Source organism: Lagopus muta, chromosome Z (genome assembly GCF_023343835.1).
Source record: "Lagopus muta isolate bLagMut1 chromosome Z, bLagMut1 primary, whole genome shotgun sequence".
Classification (NCBI taxonomy): domain Eukaryota; kingdom Metazoa; phylum Chordata; class Aves; order Galliformes; family Phasianidae; genus Lagopus; species Lagopus muta.
In genome coordinates this window covers 30,301,582-30,314,419 of record NC_064472.1, presented here as the reverse complement: position 1 = coordinate 30,314,419, position 12,838 = coordinate 30,301,582, and the positions used below count along the sequence as shown (strand labels likewise).

General features: G+C 44.2%; 2 protein-coding genes across 10 annotated transcripts in view; one reads left to right on the top strand and one right to left on the bottom strand.

Moving 5' to 3' along the window:
• PTPRD (protein tyrosine phosphatase receptor type D) overlaps window positions 1–12,838 on the top strand; it is a 1,217,200-nt gene that overhangs the window by 171,997 nt on the left and 1,032,365 nt on the right. The window lies entirely within an intron of this gene.
• The window catches only part of LOC125686691 (uncharacterized), a 263,423-nt gene that overhangs the window by 12,485 nt on the left and 238,100 nt on the right, over window positions 1–12,838 (bottom strand). The window lies entirely within an intron of this gene.

Here is a 12,838-nt window from a genome sequence, read left to right as displayed (position 1 = left end):
AAACTATTTGCACTGTCTTTAATTGAGAAAAGTGCTGCAAATTATTCAATTGCTATAGTTTCCTACTCATAACGAACACATAAAAAAATTACTAATTAACTAAGTAAGCCAAATTCCTCAATTTGCTGTTTGTGCCAATTCAGTGAAGAGACAATGTTTAGAAATAATAATAATAATAATAATAATAATAAAGGAAAAATAGACAATCACCAGACAAAAATAGCATGTGTAAATTGCAATACTGAGAATATCTCTCTGTTAAATATCAGTGCTTAGAGCTTACAACCCACTTTAAGAATTGGACCTATGTGGGTGTTATATATGTAGCAATCTAGCCCAGAATCCTCATATTGATTTTCAAAGAGTGGCAGCAATTTCTGTTATGGAAATCAGATTCATTTACAACAGGCTTTTCAGCTTGCTCCAGTGACAGTTAAAAAGGCTTTCAATTTACAACCACAGTTTTTACCTTAGTGTTATATTTCTTTTCCTCTTCAAATTGGTGAAGGAAACAATAAAGATCAGAAAGGCTATCTTTGCAGACCATTGGCTTTCCCTTTCTACACAAGCCATGGGTTTAGTAGAGTCCATATCTCTACAACAGCGCCATTTGTAATTTCATAAGGCAGTGCTGAATTTTAACTTCATAGAAATAACTGCTTAATTGAAGGTAGATCCATAAAATTTGTTTAATCCAAAAAGAAGCTTTTCCTTACCTTGTAAGCATCTGGTCAAATCCAGATTATTGGATGCCTTAATGTAATGCCTTTGAGAACTGAAAATGAAACTTCACAAACACAAATATATGCAAGGTGGGGCATGAGTGCCAAAATTAATTAACAATCTACAAGAAAAAAAAAGACAGATGTGTCTTTTGTGATTGAACTACAATTTTTCAGCTCCTCCCTCCCAGTGTTATTCTTGCCTTCTGGGAAGAGGAATTCTGATGTTAGATTCTTGCCTTCTGTAAAGGGGAACTCTGATGTTAGTTTTCATCTACTCCATCTGCTGAGTTTTCTAGCATTGGAAGAGACATGTTTGCAATAAATACTTGGTTTGATATTTTAGGGCATATTCTGGCTTAATATAAATCCAATGTAGTCCACTAGTGTATCTGACCGAGCTCTGTATCTGACCGAGCTCTTCTTCTGACCCAGCTCTGTTTCTGACCATGGCAAAAGGAGATGCTCCTCAAAGTCTGAACTACAGTTTCAGACCACACAAATTTTACTGTCTCAGTAACCACAGGATTTGATTAGAGCTGTTAGAGAGACAATTCTGTTCATTCTATTTAATATGCATTTGCAAATTTCTTGTCACAAATTTCTCTTCCGACTTTTTAGTCCTATTGATCCTGTCTGCCTACACAACTTCTTATAGCAGCACATTATAGAAGCTCACTGTCTGCAATGGCAGGGCTGCTGTACAATGTAAAAGGATATAGCAATTACGAGTTTATCTATTGATATTCCAGGTGAATCTAAGTAGTAAAAATCTGAATAAGAAATGCTTTCTGATTTTGTGGTTATCTTGCTCTCTGCACCACTACAGCATGGTAGTCAAAGCAGTTCATCTTTTAAATTTCAAAACATTCTGCAACTATCAGTATTTCCTGAACAACTGCTTTCAATGTGATGTTCATCTATACTATCTAACTGCATTCGATCCTTTAAAAGCTGTAATCTGATCTGCTGCAATAAACTCTGCATGCCAAGCCAAAGCTGTCTTGTCTGCCTCGATATGGGAAAATCCATCTTGCTTGTTTAGAATAGCATGAGACCAAAATATAGTCTAAGGAGTTTTTCAAAACAAGAACTTGAATGTCAAGGTACAAAACTTGATTAGGAAAACATTCCAAAACATGATAGAATTTTATCTTCAGAATTTAATATTTCATTTTCTTAAGGAACAGGGAGATTAACAAGATTGACAGTAGTTCAGGTAAACTTTTGAACATCAAATTGTTTTTTCATTACTAGAGGCTTATTTGTTTGCTTGCGATGTTTTGACATGCTGTACTATTTTATGATTTTTGTTTTTTTTAAATAATTAACTGTGAGAATCTGAATAAAATCATGCAAATGATGAGCTATATATTCATACAAAGTAAGAATATACTTTGAATGTACTTGTAGTTACTAATATTATGTCATGTTGATTTAAGAACTTTTTACAGTATATACTACTTTTTTAGTGAAATATAAAACCTTTTAATCTCAAAAGGATAAGATTAAACTTCATCATATTTTTAATGTATTTACTGTTTGAAGTAACTGTGAAACTGCACATAGTTAAAGCCATATGAACTTTACTGTGGGATGTCTTCTTCCAAGAATGTATCAGTCTCACATCAGGTTTTGAAATTGCATGTATCAGATTGGGAATTTTTTTAATGCAGATTTTATCTATACTTTTTGTGAAATACTTAACGTTTTAGCCTTTCATCAGTCAAATCAATGACTTAATACTGACAAATTACAGAACATCCTATATATATCTTGAATATTTCAGGAAATCATAGAATCACAGGTTTTGGAAGGTACCTCAGGAGATCACTGACTTAAATCCCTCTGCTAAGAAGGTTCCCTGCAATAGGTTGCAAAGGTAGGTATCCAGTGGGATCTTGAATATTTCCATAGAAGGAGATCCCACAAACCCTCTAGACAATGTCTTCCTGTGCTCCATCACCCTTACCTTAAAGAAGTTCTTTCACATGTTTGTGTGGAACTTCCTATGTCGAAGTTTTAGGTCGTTATTCCTTGTCTTATTATTAAACACCAGCAAGAAGAGCCTGGCCTCATCCATTTGCCTCCCACCTCTCCTTAGATGTTTACAGACATTAGCCAGATCACTCCCCTGCCCCCAATATCTTTTTTCCCCACACTGAACATACCAAAGTTATTTAACCTTTTCTCATATGGGAGATGTTCCAAGCCTTTATCATCTTTGTAACCCTCTGCTGGACAACTTTTAGGAGATCCCTGTCTTTTTCGAACTAGACACAGTATCCCAGAACTGTATTTTAAATGTGGCCTCAATGGGGAACAGTAGAGGGAAGAATCACCTCTCTCAACAATGCTCTTTTTAATGCACTCCAGGATAACACTGATCTTGGCAGCAAGAGCGCACTGCTGTATTTCCATGCCTGTCCATATATTTTCTTAAAAAATAAAACCTATAGAACTTTATTTCTGAGAATGAAAAACTTGAGGAGGAAGTTTTGGCATAAGGTAACTACGTTCCCTTTAAGAATTTTAGGTCTAGAATTCCTTTGCAGGACCATTATTAAAATATACACATTACATTCTGTATTGATCTGTGTTTCTGAGATCACTTATGACTGATACTGCTTCTACACACACGTAAATTCTAGAAAAATCTTACTGACCATTAATCCTGAACAGTTATTGCAGGTTTAGTGAAAAAGCTTTTTTTTTTTTCCTCTTCTTTCTTTTAGTTCTGAATTTTTTCTTACCACATTAAATTTTTGCTGTGGAGACTAGCCTCTGAGCAGGTAAGTCTGCACTGGCAAGGGATCTGGAGTAAAAAGGCCAACCAAAAAGCTCTTTTTAAGGCTTTTTTAAGGCTTTTATGAGGCTAGCATCAGCACTAGAGCTAGCAGCTTGTGGGCAGGCTCCTGAGTCACTAAGGGTAGAGCTGGCACATTAGCGGCACAGCTTAAACACCCACCCTTAACCTTCACACCTGATAATAAGCTTTAAATAGCTTCAAAGAGGGTGGAAGCTAGCTTCCTGGTGTGTGAAACACGCCAGGTAAGAAACCATTGTTTCTGCTCAATGAGAAAGGATGAGGTGCAGAGACTTAGGTCCATCAGGGACTATGAGCAGGAGTTTGACTGGTGGAGTAACTCACTGGCTTACCAGAGGGAAGGGTTCCAGAAAAAAAAACCCAGAAAGGTGGTGGACCCCCTTCCTTGTCACAGTTGGACAGACCTGACTGATGGGGAAGGTTGGAAGAGAGTCCCGACCTGGTGTCCTGACACAGGAGACACCCTTGCCTGCCCAGCCCACTTCCCCAGCTCCTTCTAAATAACAGGTGCCAGTTGCTGGAAGTTGAAGGGGAGGTGAGTGGAGAGGTGATGGAGGATCTGCCTAGGAGAGAGCCTAGGGCAAGGTGGTCACCCCCACGCCTTGTGACTGCCTCTGACAGGAAAGAAAGAAGGGTGGTCGTGGTGAGTGACTCCCTTCTCAGAGGAACAGAGGGCCCCATATGCAGACCTGACCCAGGCCATTGGGAAATGTGCTGAGTTCCTGGGGCTTGGGTCAGGGACATAACCAAGCAGCTCCCAAAGCTGGTTAGATCATGTGATTACTTTCCGCTACTCGTAGTTCAGGTGGGCAGTGATGAAATCGCTCAGACATGCCTACGCATGATGAAAAAGATTTAGGGTTTAGGGCATTTAGTTCAAGGAGCAGGAGCTCAAGTGATCTTCTGCTCTATACTTTCAGGGGCAGTGAGGGACTCTGAGCGGGATTGGAAAGCACAAGCGATGAATAATTGGCTCGGAGGCTGGTGTCGAGCCAGAAACTTTTGGTTCTTTGATCACGGGGCAGTTTACTCGGCCCCTGGCCTGTTGTCTGTCTGTGGAACCCACCTATCTTGAAGGGGGCAACAAATACTAGTACAGGAACTACGGGGCTTATTGAAAGAGCTTTAAACAAGCTATGAAGGGGGAAGGGGACAAAAAATCTTCTCAACAGATGAGCCTAGGGGAATGATGCTTGAGCTGGGGGTGAGGCAGATGACTCGTCTGAAATGTGCCTATACCAATGCACGCAGCATGAGCAACAAGCAGGAAGAGTTGGAAGCTATTGTGAGTCAGGCTAATTATGACATTGTTGCTATTTCAGAAACATGGTGGGACCACTCCCATCACTGGAGTGCTGTGATAGATAACTACAAGCTCTTCAGAAGGGATAGATGAGGAAAGAAGGGTGTTGGTGTGCCCCTTTATATTAAAGACTGTTTTGAGATTGAAGAGCTCAGCGTTGGGAATGATAGAGTGGAGTTTCTATGGGTAAGGATCAGGGGGAAGGCCTGTAGGGGCGGCATCATGGTGGGGGTCTGTTATAGACTGCCTAATCAGGATGAAGAGTTGGATGAGGCATTCTATAAGCAACTTGTGGAAGTCATGCAATCACCATCACTTGTTTTCATGGGAGACTTTAACTTCCCTGATATATGTTGGAAATATAATATAGCGCAGAGGAAGCAGTCCAGGAGGTTTCTAGACTGCATGGAATATAGCTTCCTTATGCAACTGTTAGGAGAGCCTACCAGGGGTGGTAGACCTGCTAGACCTGGTTTTTCCTGACAGAGAAGGACTGGTGGGAGAACTGAAGGTTGGGAACCGTCTTGACCACACCAACCATGGAATTGTAGAATTCTCCATTCTTGGAGATGTCAAAAGAGCGACCAGTAAAACTACTTTTTCGAACTTTCAGAGGGTGGATTTTGATCTGTTCAGGGCGCTTGTAGCATGGGTCCCTTGGGAGTCGCTTCTCAAGGGTTAAGGGGTCCAGGAAGCCTGGACACTCCTCAAGACAGAAATCTTAAAGGTGCAAGAACAGGCTGTCCTTGAGTGCTATAAGGCAAGCCGTAGGGGAAAACAACCGGTGTGGATGAGCCGGGAACTACTGTTGAGACTCCATGAGAAAAGGAGAGTCTATGTGCTCTGGAAGAAGGGACAGGCTACTTGAGGAGATTACAAGGAAGTAGCTAAGGTATGCAGAGAGGAAGTTAGGATGGCAGAAGCCCAACTTGAACTCAGATTGGCCACTGGAGTAAAAGACAATAAAAAATCCTTTTATAAATATATCGATGGCAAAAGAAGAACCAGGGAGAATTTCCATCCTTTACTTGATGCAGCAGGGAATGTTGCCACTGAGGACAAGGAGAAGGCTGAGGTCCTCAATGCCTTCGTTAAATCTGCCTTTAATAGATAGATCAGTTATCCTCTGGGCATTTTATGCCCATATCTGGAAGTCTGGGACACTACTCAGAATATACCCCCAGCAATTCAGATGGACACAGTCAGAGAGCATCTCCTCCATCTGGACTGTCACAAGTCCATGGGACCAGATGGGCTACACCCTCTGGGTGCTGAGGGAGCTGACGGGGGTGATTGCTGAGCCCCTCTTGACCATCTATCAGCACTTCTGGTTAACTGGAGAGGTCCCAGAGGACTGGAAGCTTGCTGATGTGACTCCCATCTTCAAGAAGGGCTGGAAGGAGGATCTGGGGAACTATAGGCCTGTTAGCCTGACCTCGATATCAGGGAAAGTTATGGATCAAATAATCTTGGATGAGATCACACGGCACGTGCATGGTGTCCAGGGGAACAGGCCCAGCCAGCACTGGTTCATGAAAGGCAGGTCATGCTTGACCAACCTCATCTCCTTCTATGACTGGGTGACCAGTCTGGTAGATGAGGGAAGGGCTGTTAATGTAGTCTACCTAGACTTCAGCAAAGCCTTTGACACGTTCTCTCACAGGCTTCTTCTGGGGAAACTGGCTGCCCGTGGTCTGAACAGGTATACACTTCTTTGGGTAAGGAACTGGCTACAGGGCCGTGCCCAGCGGGTAGTGGTGAATGGATTTAAGTCCAGCTGGCGACCCGTTTCAAGTGGTGTCCCCCAGGGGTTGGTGCTGGGGCTCATCTTGTTTAATATCTTTATTGATGACCTAGGTGAGGGGATCGAGTATACCCTGAGTAAGTTTACAGATGACACCAAGCTGGGAGGTGGTGTTGATCTGCCTGAGGGTAGGGAGGCCCTTCAGAGGGATTTAAACAGGCTGGATTGCTGGGCTGAGGTGAATGGGATGAAGTTCAACAAGGCCAAGTGTTGGGTCCTGAACTTTGGGCACAACAACCCCAAGCAGCATTATAGGCTTGGGGACGAGTGGCTGGATGAGTGTGAAGAAGAGAGAGACCTGGGGGTGCTGGTTGATGCCCGGCTGAACTGTGAGCTGACAGTGTGCTCAGGTGGCCAAGAGGGCCAACGGCATCCTGACCTGTATTAGAAATAGTGTGGCTGGCAGGAGCAGGGAGGTGATCATCCCCCTCTACTCAGCACTGGTGAGGCTGCACCTTGAGTACTGTGTTCAGTTTTGGGCCCCTCACTACAGGAAAGATGTTGAGGTCCTGGAGCGTGTCCAGAGAAGTGCAACGAAACTGGTGAGGGGTCTGGAGCACAAGTCTTCTGAGGAGCGGCTGAGGGAGCTGGGATTGTTTAGTCTGGAGAAGAGGAGGCTCAGGGGGAGACCTCACTGCACTCTATAACTTCCTGAAGGGAAATTGGGGTGAAGAGGGGTTTGGCCTCTGTCTCGCTCCAATTTATAGGAGGGAGATGAGGTTCTTTTAATATCTGTATACCCCGCATGAGATTAAGAAACAATGGTTCATATGTTGTTCCGACCGGTTTATTACAAAACCTAATCAGGGAGACGGGGAAGGGAAGGAGGGCGATGGGAAAGATGGGAAAGAAGCAAGAGTTGCGTAAAGCGGGGATAGTCACCACCAGGATCCACCAGCAGTCCTGTTGCACGGTGTTTGAAGGTCCGAGGCAGACACAGCGGGGGGCGAGGAGCAGCAGCATGGCCAGCCTTGGGCAGCAAGCATGTAGCGGAGGAAGTTGAGGAGCCAATCCTTGAGGAAGCAGCAGCGCTCAGGCAGCAGGCACAGGAGAGTTCGACAGCATGCAGGAGTCACCTCACGAGGAATCTGATGGTCAGGAATCCTACCCTCATGGTTTTCGGCTCCTCTTATATCCTCCTTGTTCTCCTGCCTACATGACAAGGATGGGCCTTGAGCAAGAGTCATTGAGTACCCCCTGACATGGCCATCATCCTGAGATAGGTCCACACAAAGGAGCACTTCACAGCTATTTAGCTTTAGCCCATCATTGCCCCTGGCCTTGTCCTGGCCTTGTCCATCAGGTCCCCCAGACAAAGGATTTCACAACCTTTGCCCACGACTTGCCTGGACTTGTTCATCTGTGTCCCCAGCAAGCTTTGAGACAATGATGAGACGGATACTTGCCCAGGAGCTGGCGGGACTTGTAGAGAGAGCTTTAAACTAGATAGGAAGGGGGAAGGAGGTAAAGCCAGGCCTGCTAGAGAGCAGCCAGGGGAAGGGGTATTGGGATTAGGTGAGAGGCGAGGGGCTCAGCTGAGGTGCATCTACACTAATGCACGCAGCATGGGCAACAAACAAGAAGAGTTGGAAGCCATTGTGCAGCAGGCAAACTATGACCTAGTTGCCATAACGGAAACATGGTGGGATTGCTCCCACGATTGGAGTGCTGCAATGGATGGCTACAAACTCTTCAGGAAAGATAGGCAAGGAAGGCGGGGTGGTGGTGTGGCTCTCTATGTCAGGGAATGCTTCTACGCTACTGAGATTATGAGTGGGGACAATAATGTTGAATCCTTATGGGTAAAGATCAGAAGAAGGGCTGACAAGACAGGCACCCTGGTGGGCGTCTGTTATAGACCTCCAAATCAGGATGAAGAGACAGACGAGGTATTCTATAAGCAGCTGGCACGAGCTGCACAGTCGCCTGCCCTTGTCCTCATGGGGGACTTTAACTTCCCTGACATATGCTGGGAGTACAGCACAGCACAGAGGAAGCAGTCTAGGAGGTTTCTGGAATGCATAGAGGACAACTTCCTGATACAGCTGGTCAGAGAGCCCACGAGAGGAACTGCCTCACTAGACCTGCTGTTCACAAACAGGGAAGGTTTGGTGGGGGATGTGGAGGTTGGAGGCTGTCTTGGACAGAGTGACCATGAAATGATAGACTTCGTGATTCATGGTGGAGCCTGGAGGTGGAATAGTAAAATTGCTACCTTGGACTTAAGGAGGGCGGACTTTGAATTGTTCAGGGGACTAATAGGGGGAGTCCCCTGGCATTCAGTCTTAGTGAGCCAAGGGGTCCAAGAGAGCTGGTTGCTCTTCAAGAAGGAAGTCTTAAGGGCACAGGAGCAGGCAGTCCCCCTGAGCTGCAAAATGAGCCGGCAGGGAAGAAGACCGGCATGGATGAATAGGGAGCTATTCCTGAGGCTCCGGGAGAAAAAGAGAATCTACTGCCTGTGGAAAGAGGGACAGGCCACTCAAAATGAATACAGGGAAGTTGTTAGGATGTGTAGAGGTGAAATCAGAAAGGCAAAAGCCCAGCTTGAATTTAACCTAGCCGCTGGGGTGAAAAGGAATAAGAAACTCTTTTATAAATACATTAACAGTAAGAGGAGGACAAAGGAGAGTATCCACTCTTTGCTGGATGAGGCTGGGGATGTGACCACTGAGGATAAGGAAAAGGCGGAGGTTCTGAATGCCTTCTTTACGTCTGTCTTTAAAAGTCAGACCAGTTATCCTCAGGACACTCCTCTCTCTGACCTGGTAATCTCGGCTGGGGAGCACACTAACCCTCCTGTGATTCTGAAAGAAACAGTCAGAGACCTACTGCTCCAACTGGACTGTCACAAGTCGATGGGGCCAGATGAGATCCACCCGAGAATGCTGAGGGAACTGGCGGAGGTGATAGCCGAGCCGCTTTCCATCATCTGTCAGCGCTCCTTGTTGACTGGTGAGGTCCCAGAAGACTGAAGGTTTGCCAACGTGACTCCCATTTTCAAGAAAGGTCGTAAGGAGGATCCGGGGAACTACAGGCCTGTTAGCCTGACCTCGGTGCCAGGGAAGGTTATGGAGCAGATTGTCTTGAGGGAGATCATGCGGCATGTGCGGGATGAGCGGGGGATCAGGCCTAGCCAGCATGGGTTTGTGAAGGGCAGGTCCTGCTTGACCAACCTGATCTCCTTCTATGATCTAGTGACCCATCTGGTGGATGAAGGAAAGGCTGTTGATGTGGTCTACCTAGGCTTCAGCAAAGCCTTTGACACTGTCTCCCACAGCATTCTCCTGCAGAAGCTGGCAGCCAGAGGCTTGGATGGGTACACCCTTGGCTGGGTGAGGAGCTGGCTGGAGGGCCGGGCTCAGAGAGTGGTGGTGAATGGAGTTAAATCCAGCTGGCAACCGGTCGTGAGTGGTGTTCCCCAGGGGTCGGTGCTGGGGCCTGTCTTCTTCAATATCTTTATTGATGACCTGGATGAGGGCATCGAGTGCACCCTCAGTAAATTCGCAGATGACACCAAATTGGCTGGAAGTGTGGATCTGCCTGCGGGTAGCGAGGCCCTACAGAGGGACCTGGACAGGCTGGAGAGCTGGGCTGAAGCCAATGGGATAAGTTTCAACAAGGCCAAATGCTGGGTCCTGCACTTCGGCTACAACAACCCCAGGCGACGCTACAGGCTTGGGGCGGTGTGGCTGGAGGACTGCGTAGAGGAAATGGACCTGGGGATATTGATTGATGCTTGGCTGAACATGAGCCGACAGTGTGCCCAGGTGGCCAAGAAGGCCAATGGCATCCTGGCTTGCATAAGAAACAGCGTTGCAAGCAGGAGCAGAGAGGTGATTGTTCCCCTATATTCAGCACTAGTGAGGCCGCACCTCGAGTACTGTGTCCAGTTTTGGGCCCCTCACTGCAAGAAAGATATTGAGGCCCTGGAATGTGTTCAAAGGAGGGCAACAAAGCTGGTGAGGGGTCTGGAACACAGGCCATATGAGGAGAGGCTGAAGGAGCTGGGAATGTTCAGCCTGGAGGAGGCTCAGGGGAGACCTCATTGCTCTCTATAACTTCCTGAAGGGAGGTTGTAGTGAGCTGGGGGTTGGCCTCTTCTCTCGTGTCATTAGTGATAGGACCAGGGGGAATGGTTTCTAGCTACGCCAGGGGAGATTCAGGCTGGACATGAGGAAGTATTACTTTTCAGAAAGGGTGGTCAGGCACTGGAATGGACTGCCCAGGGAGGTGGTGGAGTCACTGAGCCTGGGGGTGTTCAAGGAAAGGCTGGATGTTGTGTTGAGGGACATGGTTTAGTGGGAGCTACTGGGAATAGGTGAACGGTTGGACTGGATGATCTTGAAGGTCTTTTCCAACCTTGGTGATTCTATGATTCTATGATGTAAAAGAATAATCTCTTACAGCCTCTTCTCCCAGGCAACAAACAGGAGCCAGGGAAATGGCCGCAAGTTGTACCAGAGCAGGTTTAGGTTGGACATGAGGAAAAACTTTTTCTCTCACAGAGTAGTCAGGCACTGGAATGGCTGCCCAGAGGGGTCATGGAGTCACGGTCCCTGGCAGTGTTCAAGAGTCGTCTGGATGAGCTGCGAGATATGGTTTAGCAGCTTGTGGTAGCAATGGTAATGAGAAAACGGTTGGATGAGATGATCTTATAGGTCATTTCCAACGTTGTGATTCTATGATTCCATGAAATCATCAACTTTCTGTCACACTGTATGACTTATGCTTCCACCTGCCTTTGTGAACCAAAACAGCAGAAAAAAAAAAACCAAAATGCCAATACTTATTTCTGCAGAACAGAAATATAAATCTGATTTGTGAATATCCTTGCAAAATGTAATTTGTTGTTTAAACAACACGGGGAAGTTCCATCTCATAGAGATGAATATGTAGAGACAGAAGAATTTATGTTTGGAGCATAATTGTTAGCCATTATTGCTATCCAGTTGTCAAATGAAAAACTAGTTTCTATTTTCTAAAGATGTAGTATCTTTATGTAACGAATGATGAGAACGATTCTGTTTTCTCCTGTTCTTGCAAACATACTCACTAAATAATACCTGTGAGTTGAAACATTCTCTGTTGTTGGTTTTAGTGTGCCAAGAGATGAGAAAGCTGTCATCAGCAATTAAATCCGGCAAATGTCACAGGAATGAAATATATAAACTTGAAAGAAAAAAAAAAAAAAATCACAGTTTTTTTTTGCTCCTTGGCTGAAATTGGAATGGTGTGAAGGAGAAGCTGAAAGGGTAAAAAGCAGATTCCCAAAGAAAACTGGCTATAAATAGTGTTTGGCCTAATTCTTACTTATTCTGTAGATGATTGGTACTGCTGCATAAAAAACACTAAAATATTCACTTCCTATTTTTTATATTAGGAATATTCTGCAAAAACTTTAGAGGAGTGACCTTGTTTGAATGCAGAAAATCCAACTTGTTCCACTGAACTTCAGTATTTTTTGTAAAACAAAACACCACACAAAACAAACAAAGGGTAACAAATAAACAAGCAAAACCTGTCTTAATTTGCTTGAATGTGTATTTACAGAAAAAGTGTTATTTTGTCTTTGTTTGAAAATACATTAACAGAAGCCACTTAATTTAAAATACATTTTCCAATTAATTCAAAATAAAGTAAAAGTTTCTATCTCATCTACGGGAATTTCTTTATTTATTTTTCGTATGTTATGTCAGGGAAAAAAAAAAAAAAAAAAAAAAAAAGAAAGCTGTCCCAGCAGTGCTGTACTGTCTTTTATGCTTACTGACAGAATAATAGTAAACATATAAAAAATAGTGAACATATTAAAAAAATAGTTAAAAATATACACATACCTAAATTCATAGCATTCTCCTTAACATTCTATTTCAAAATATAAGTTGGTATTGTATTTGCCTCAGTTGCAAACTTTAACTCAGCTGTATGCATACAGACCCTAAAATACATCATATTGTTCCCATTCTGTCTTTAATGTAAATGTGGCACAGTACAATCTATTTCACTTTTTAAAGTACGTTATCTCAGACAATGTTTTGTTTCAGATGAATGTATTCATACTTCCAAGAACAGTAGAACCAGTATCTTAAGGAGGGAAAAAGGCTCATTTATTCAAGTAATTAAATGCAAACCCATCAAACTTAGTAATATTTGGAAGGTGCAAAATATATCTTTATATTGCTTAC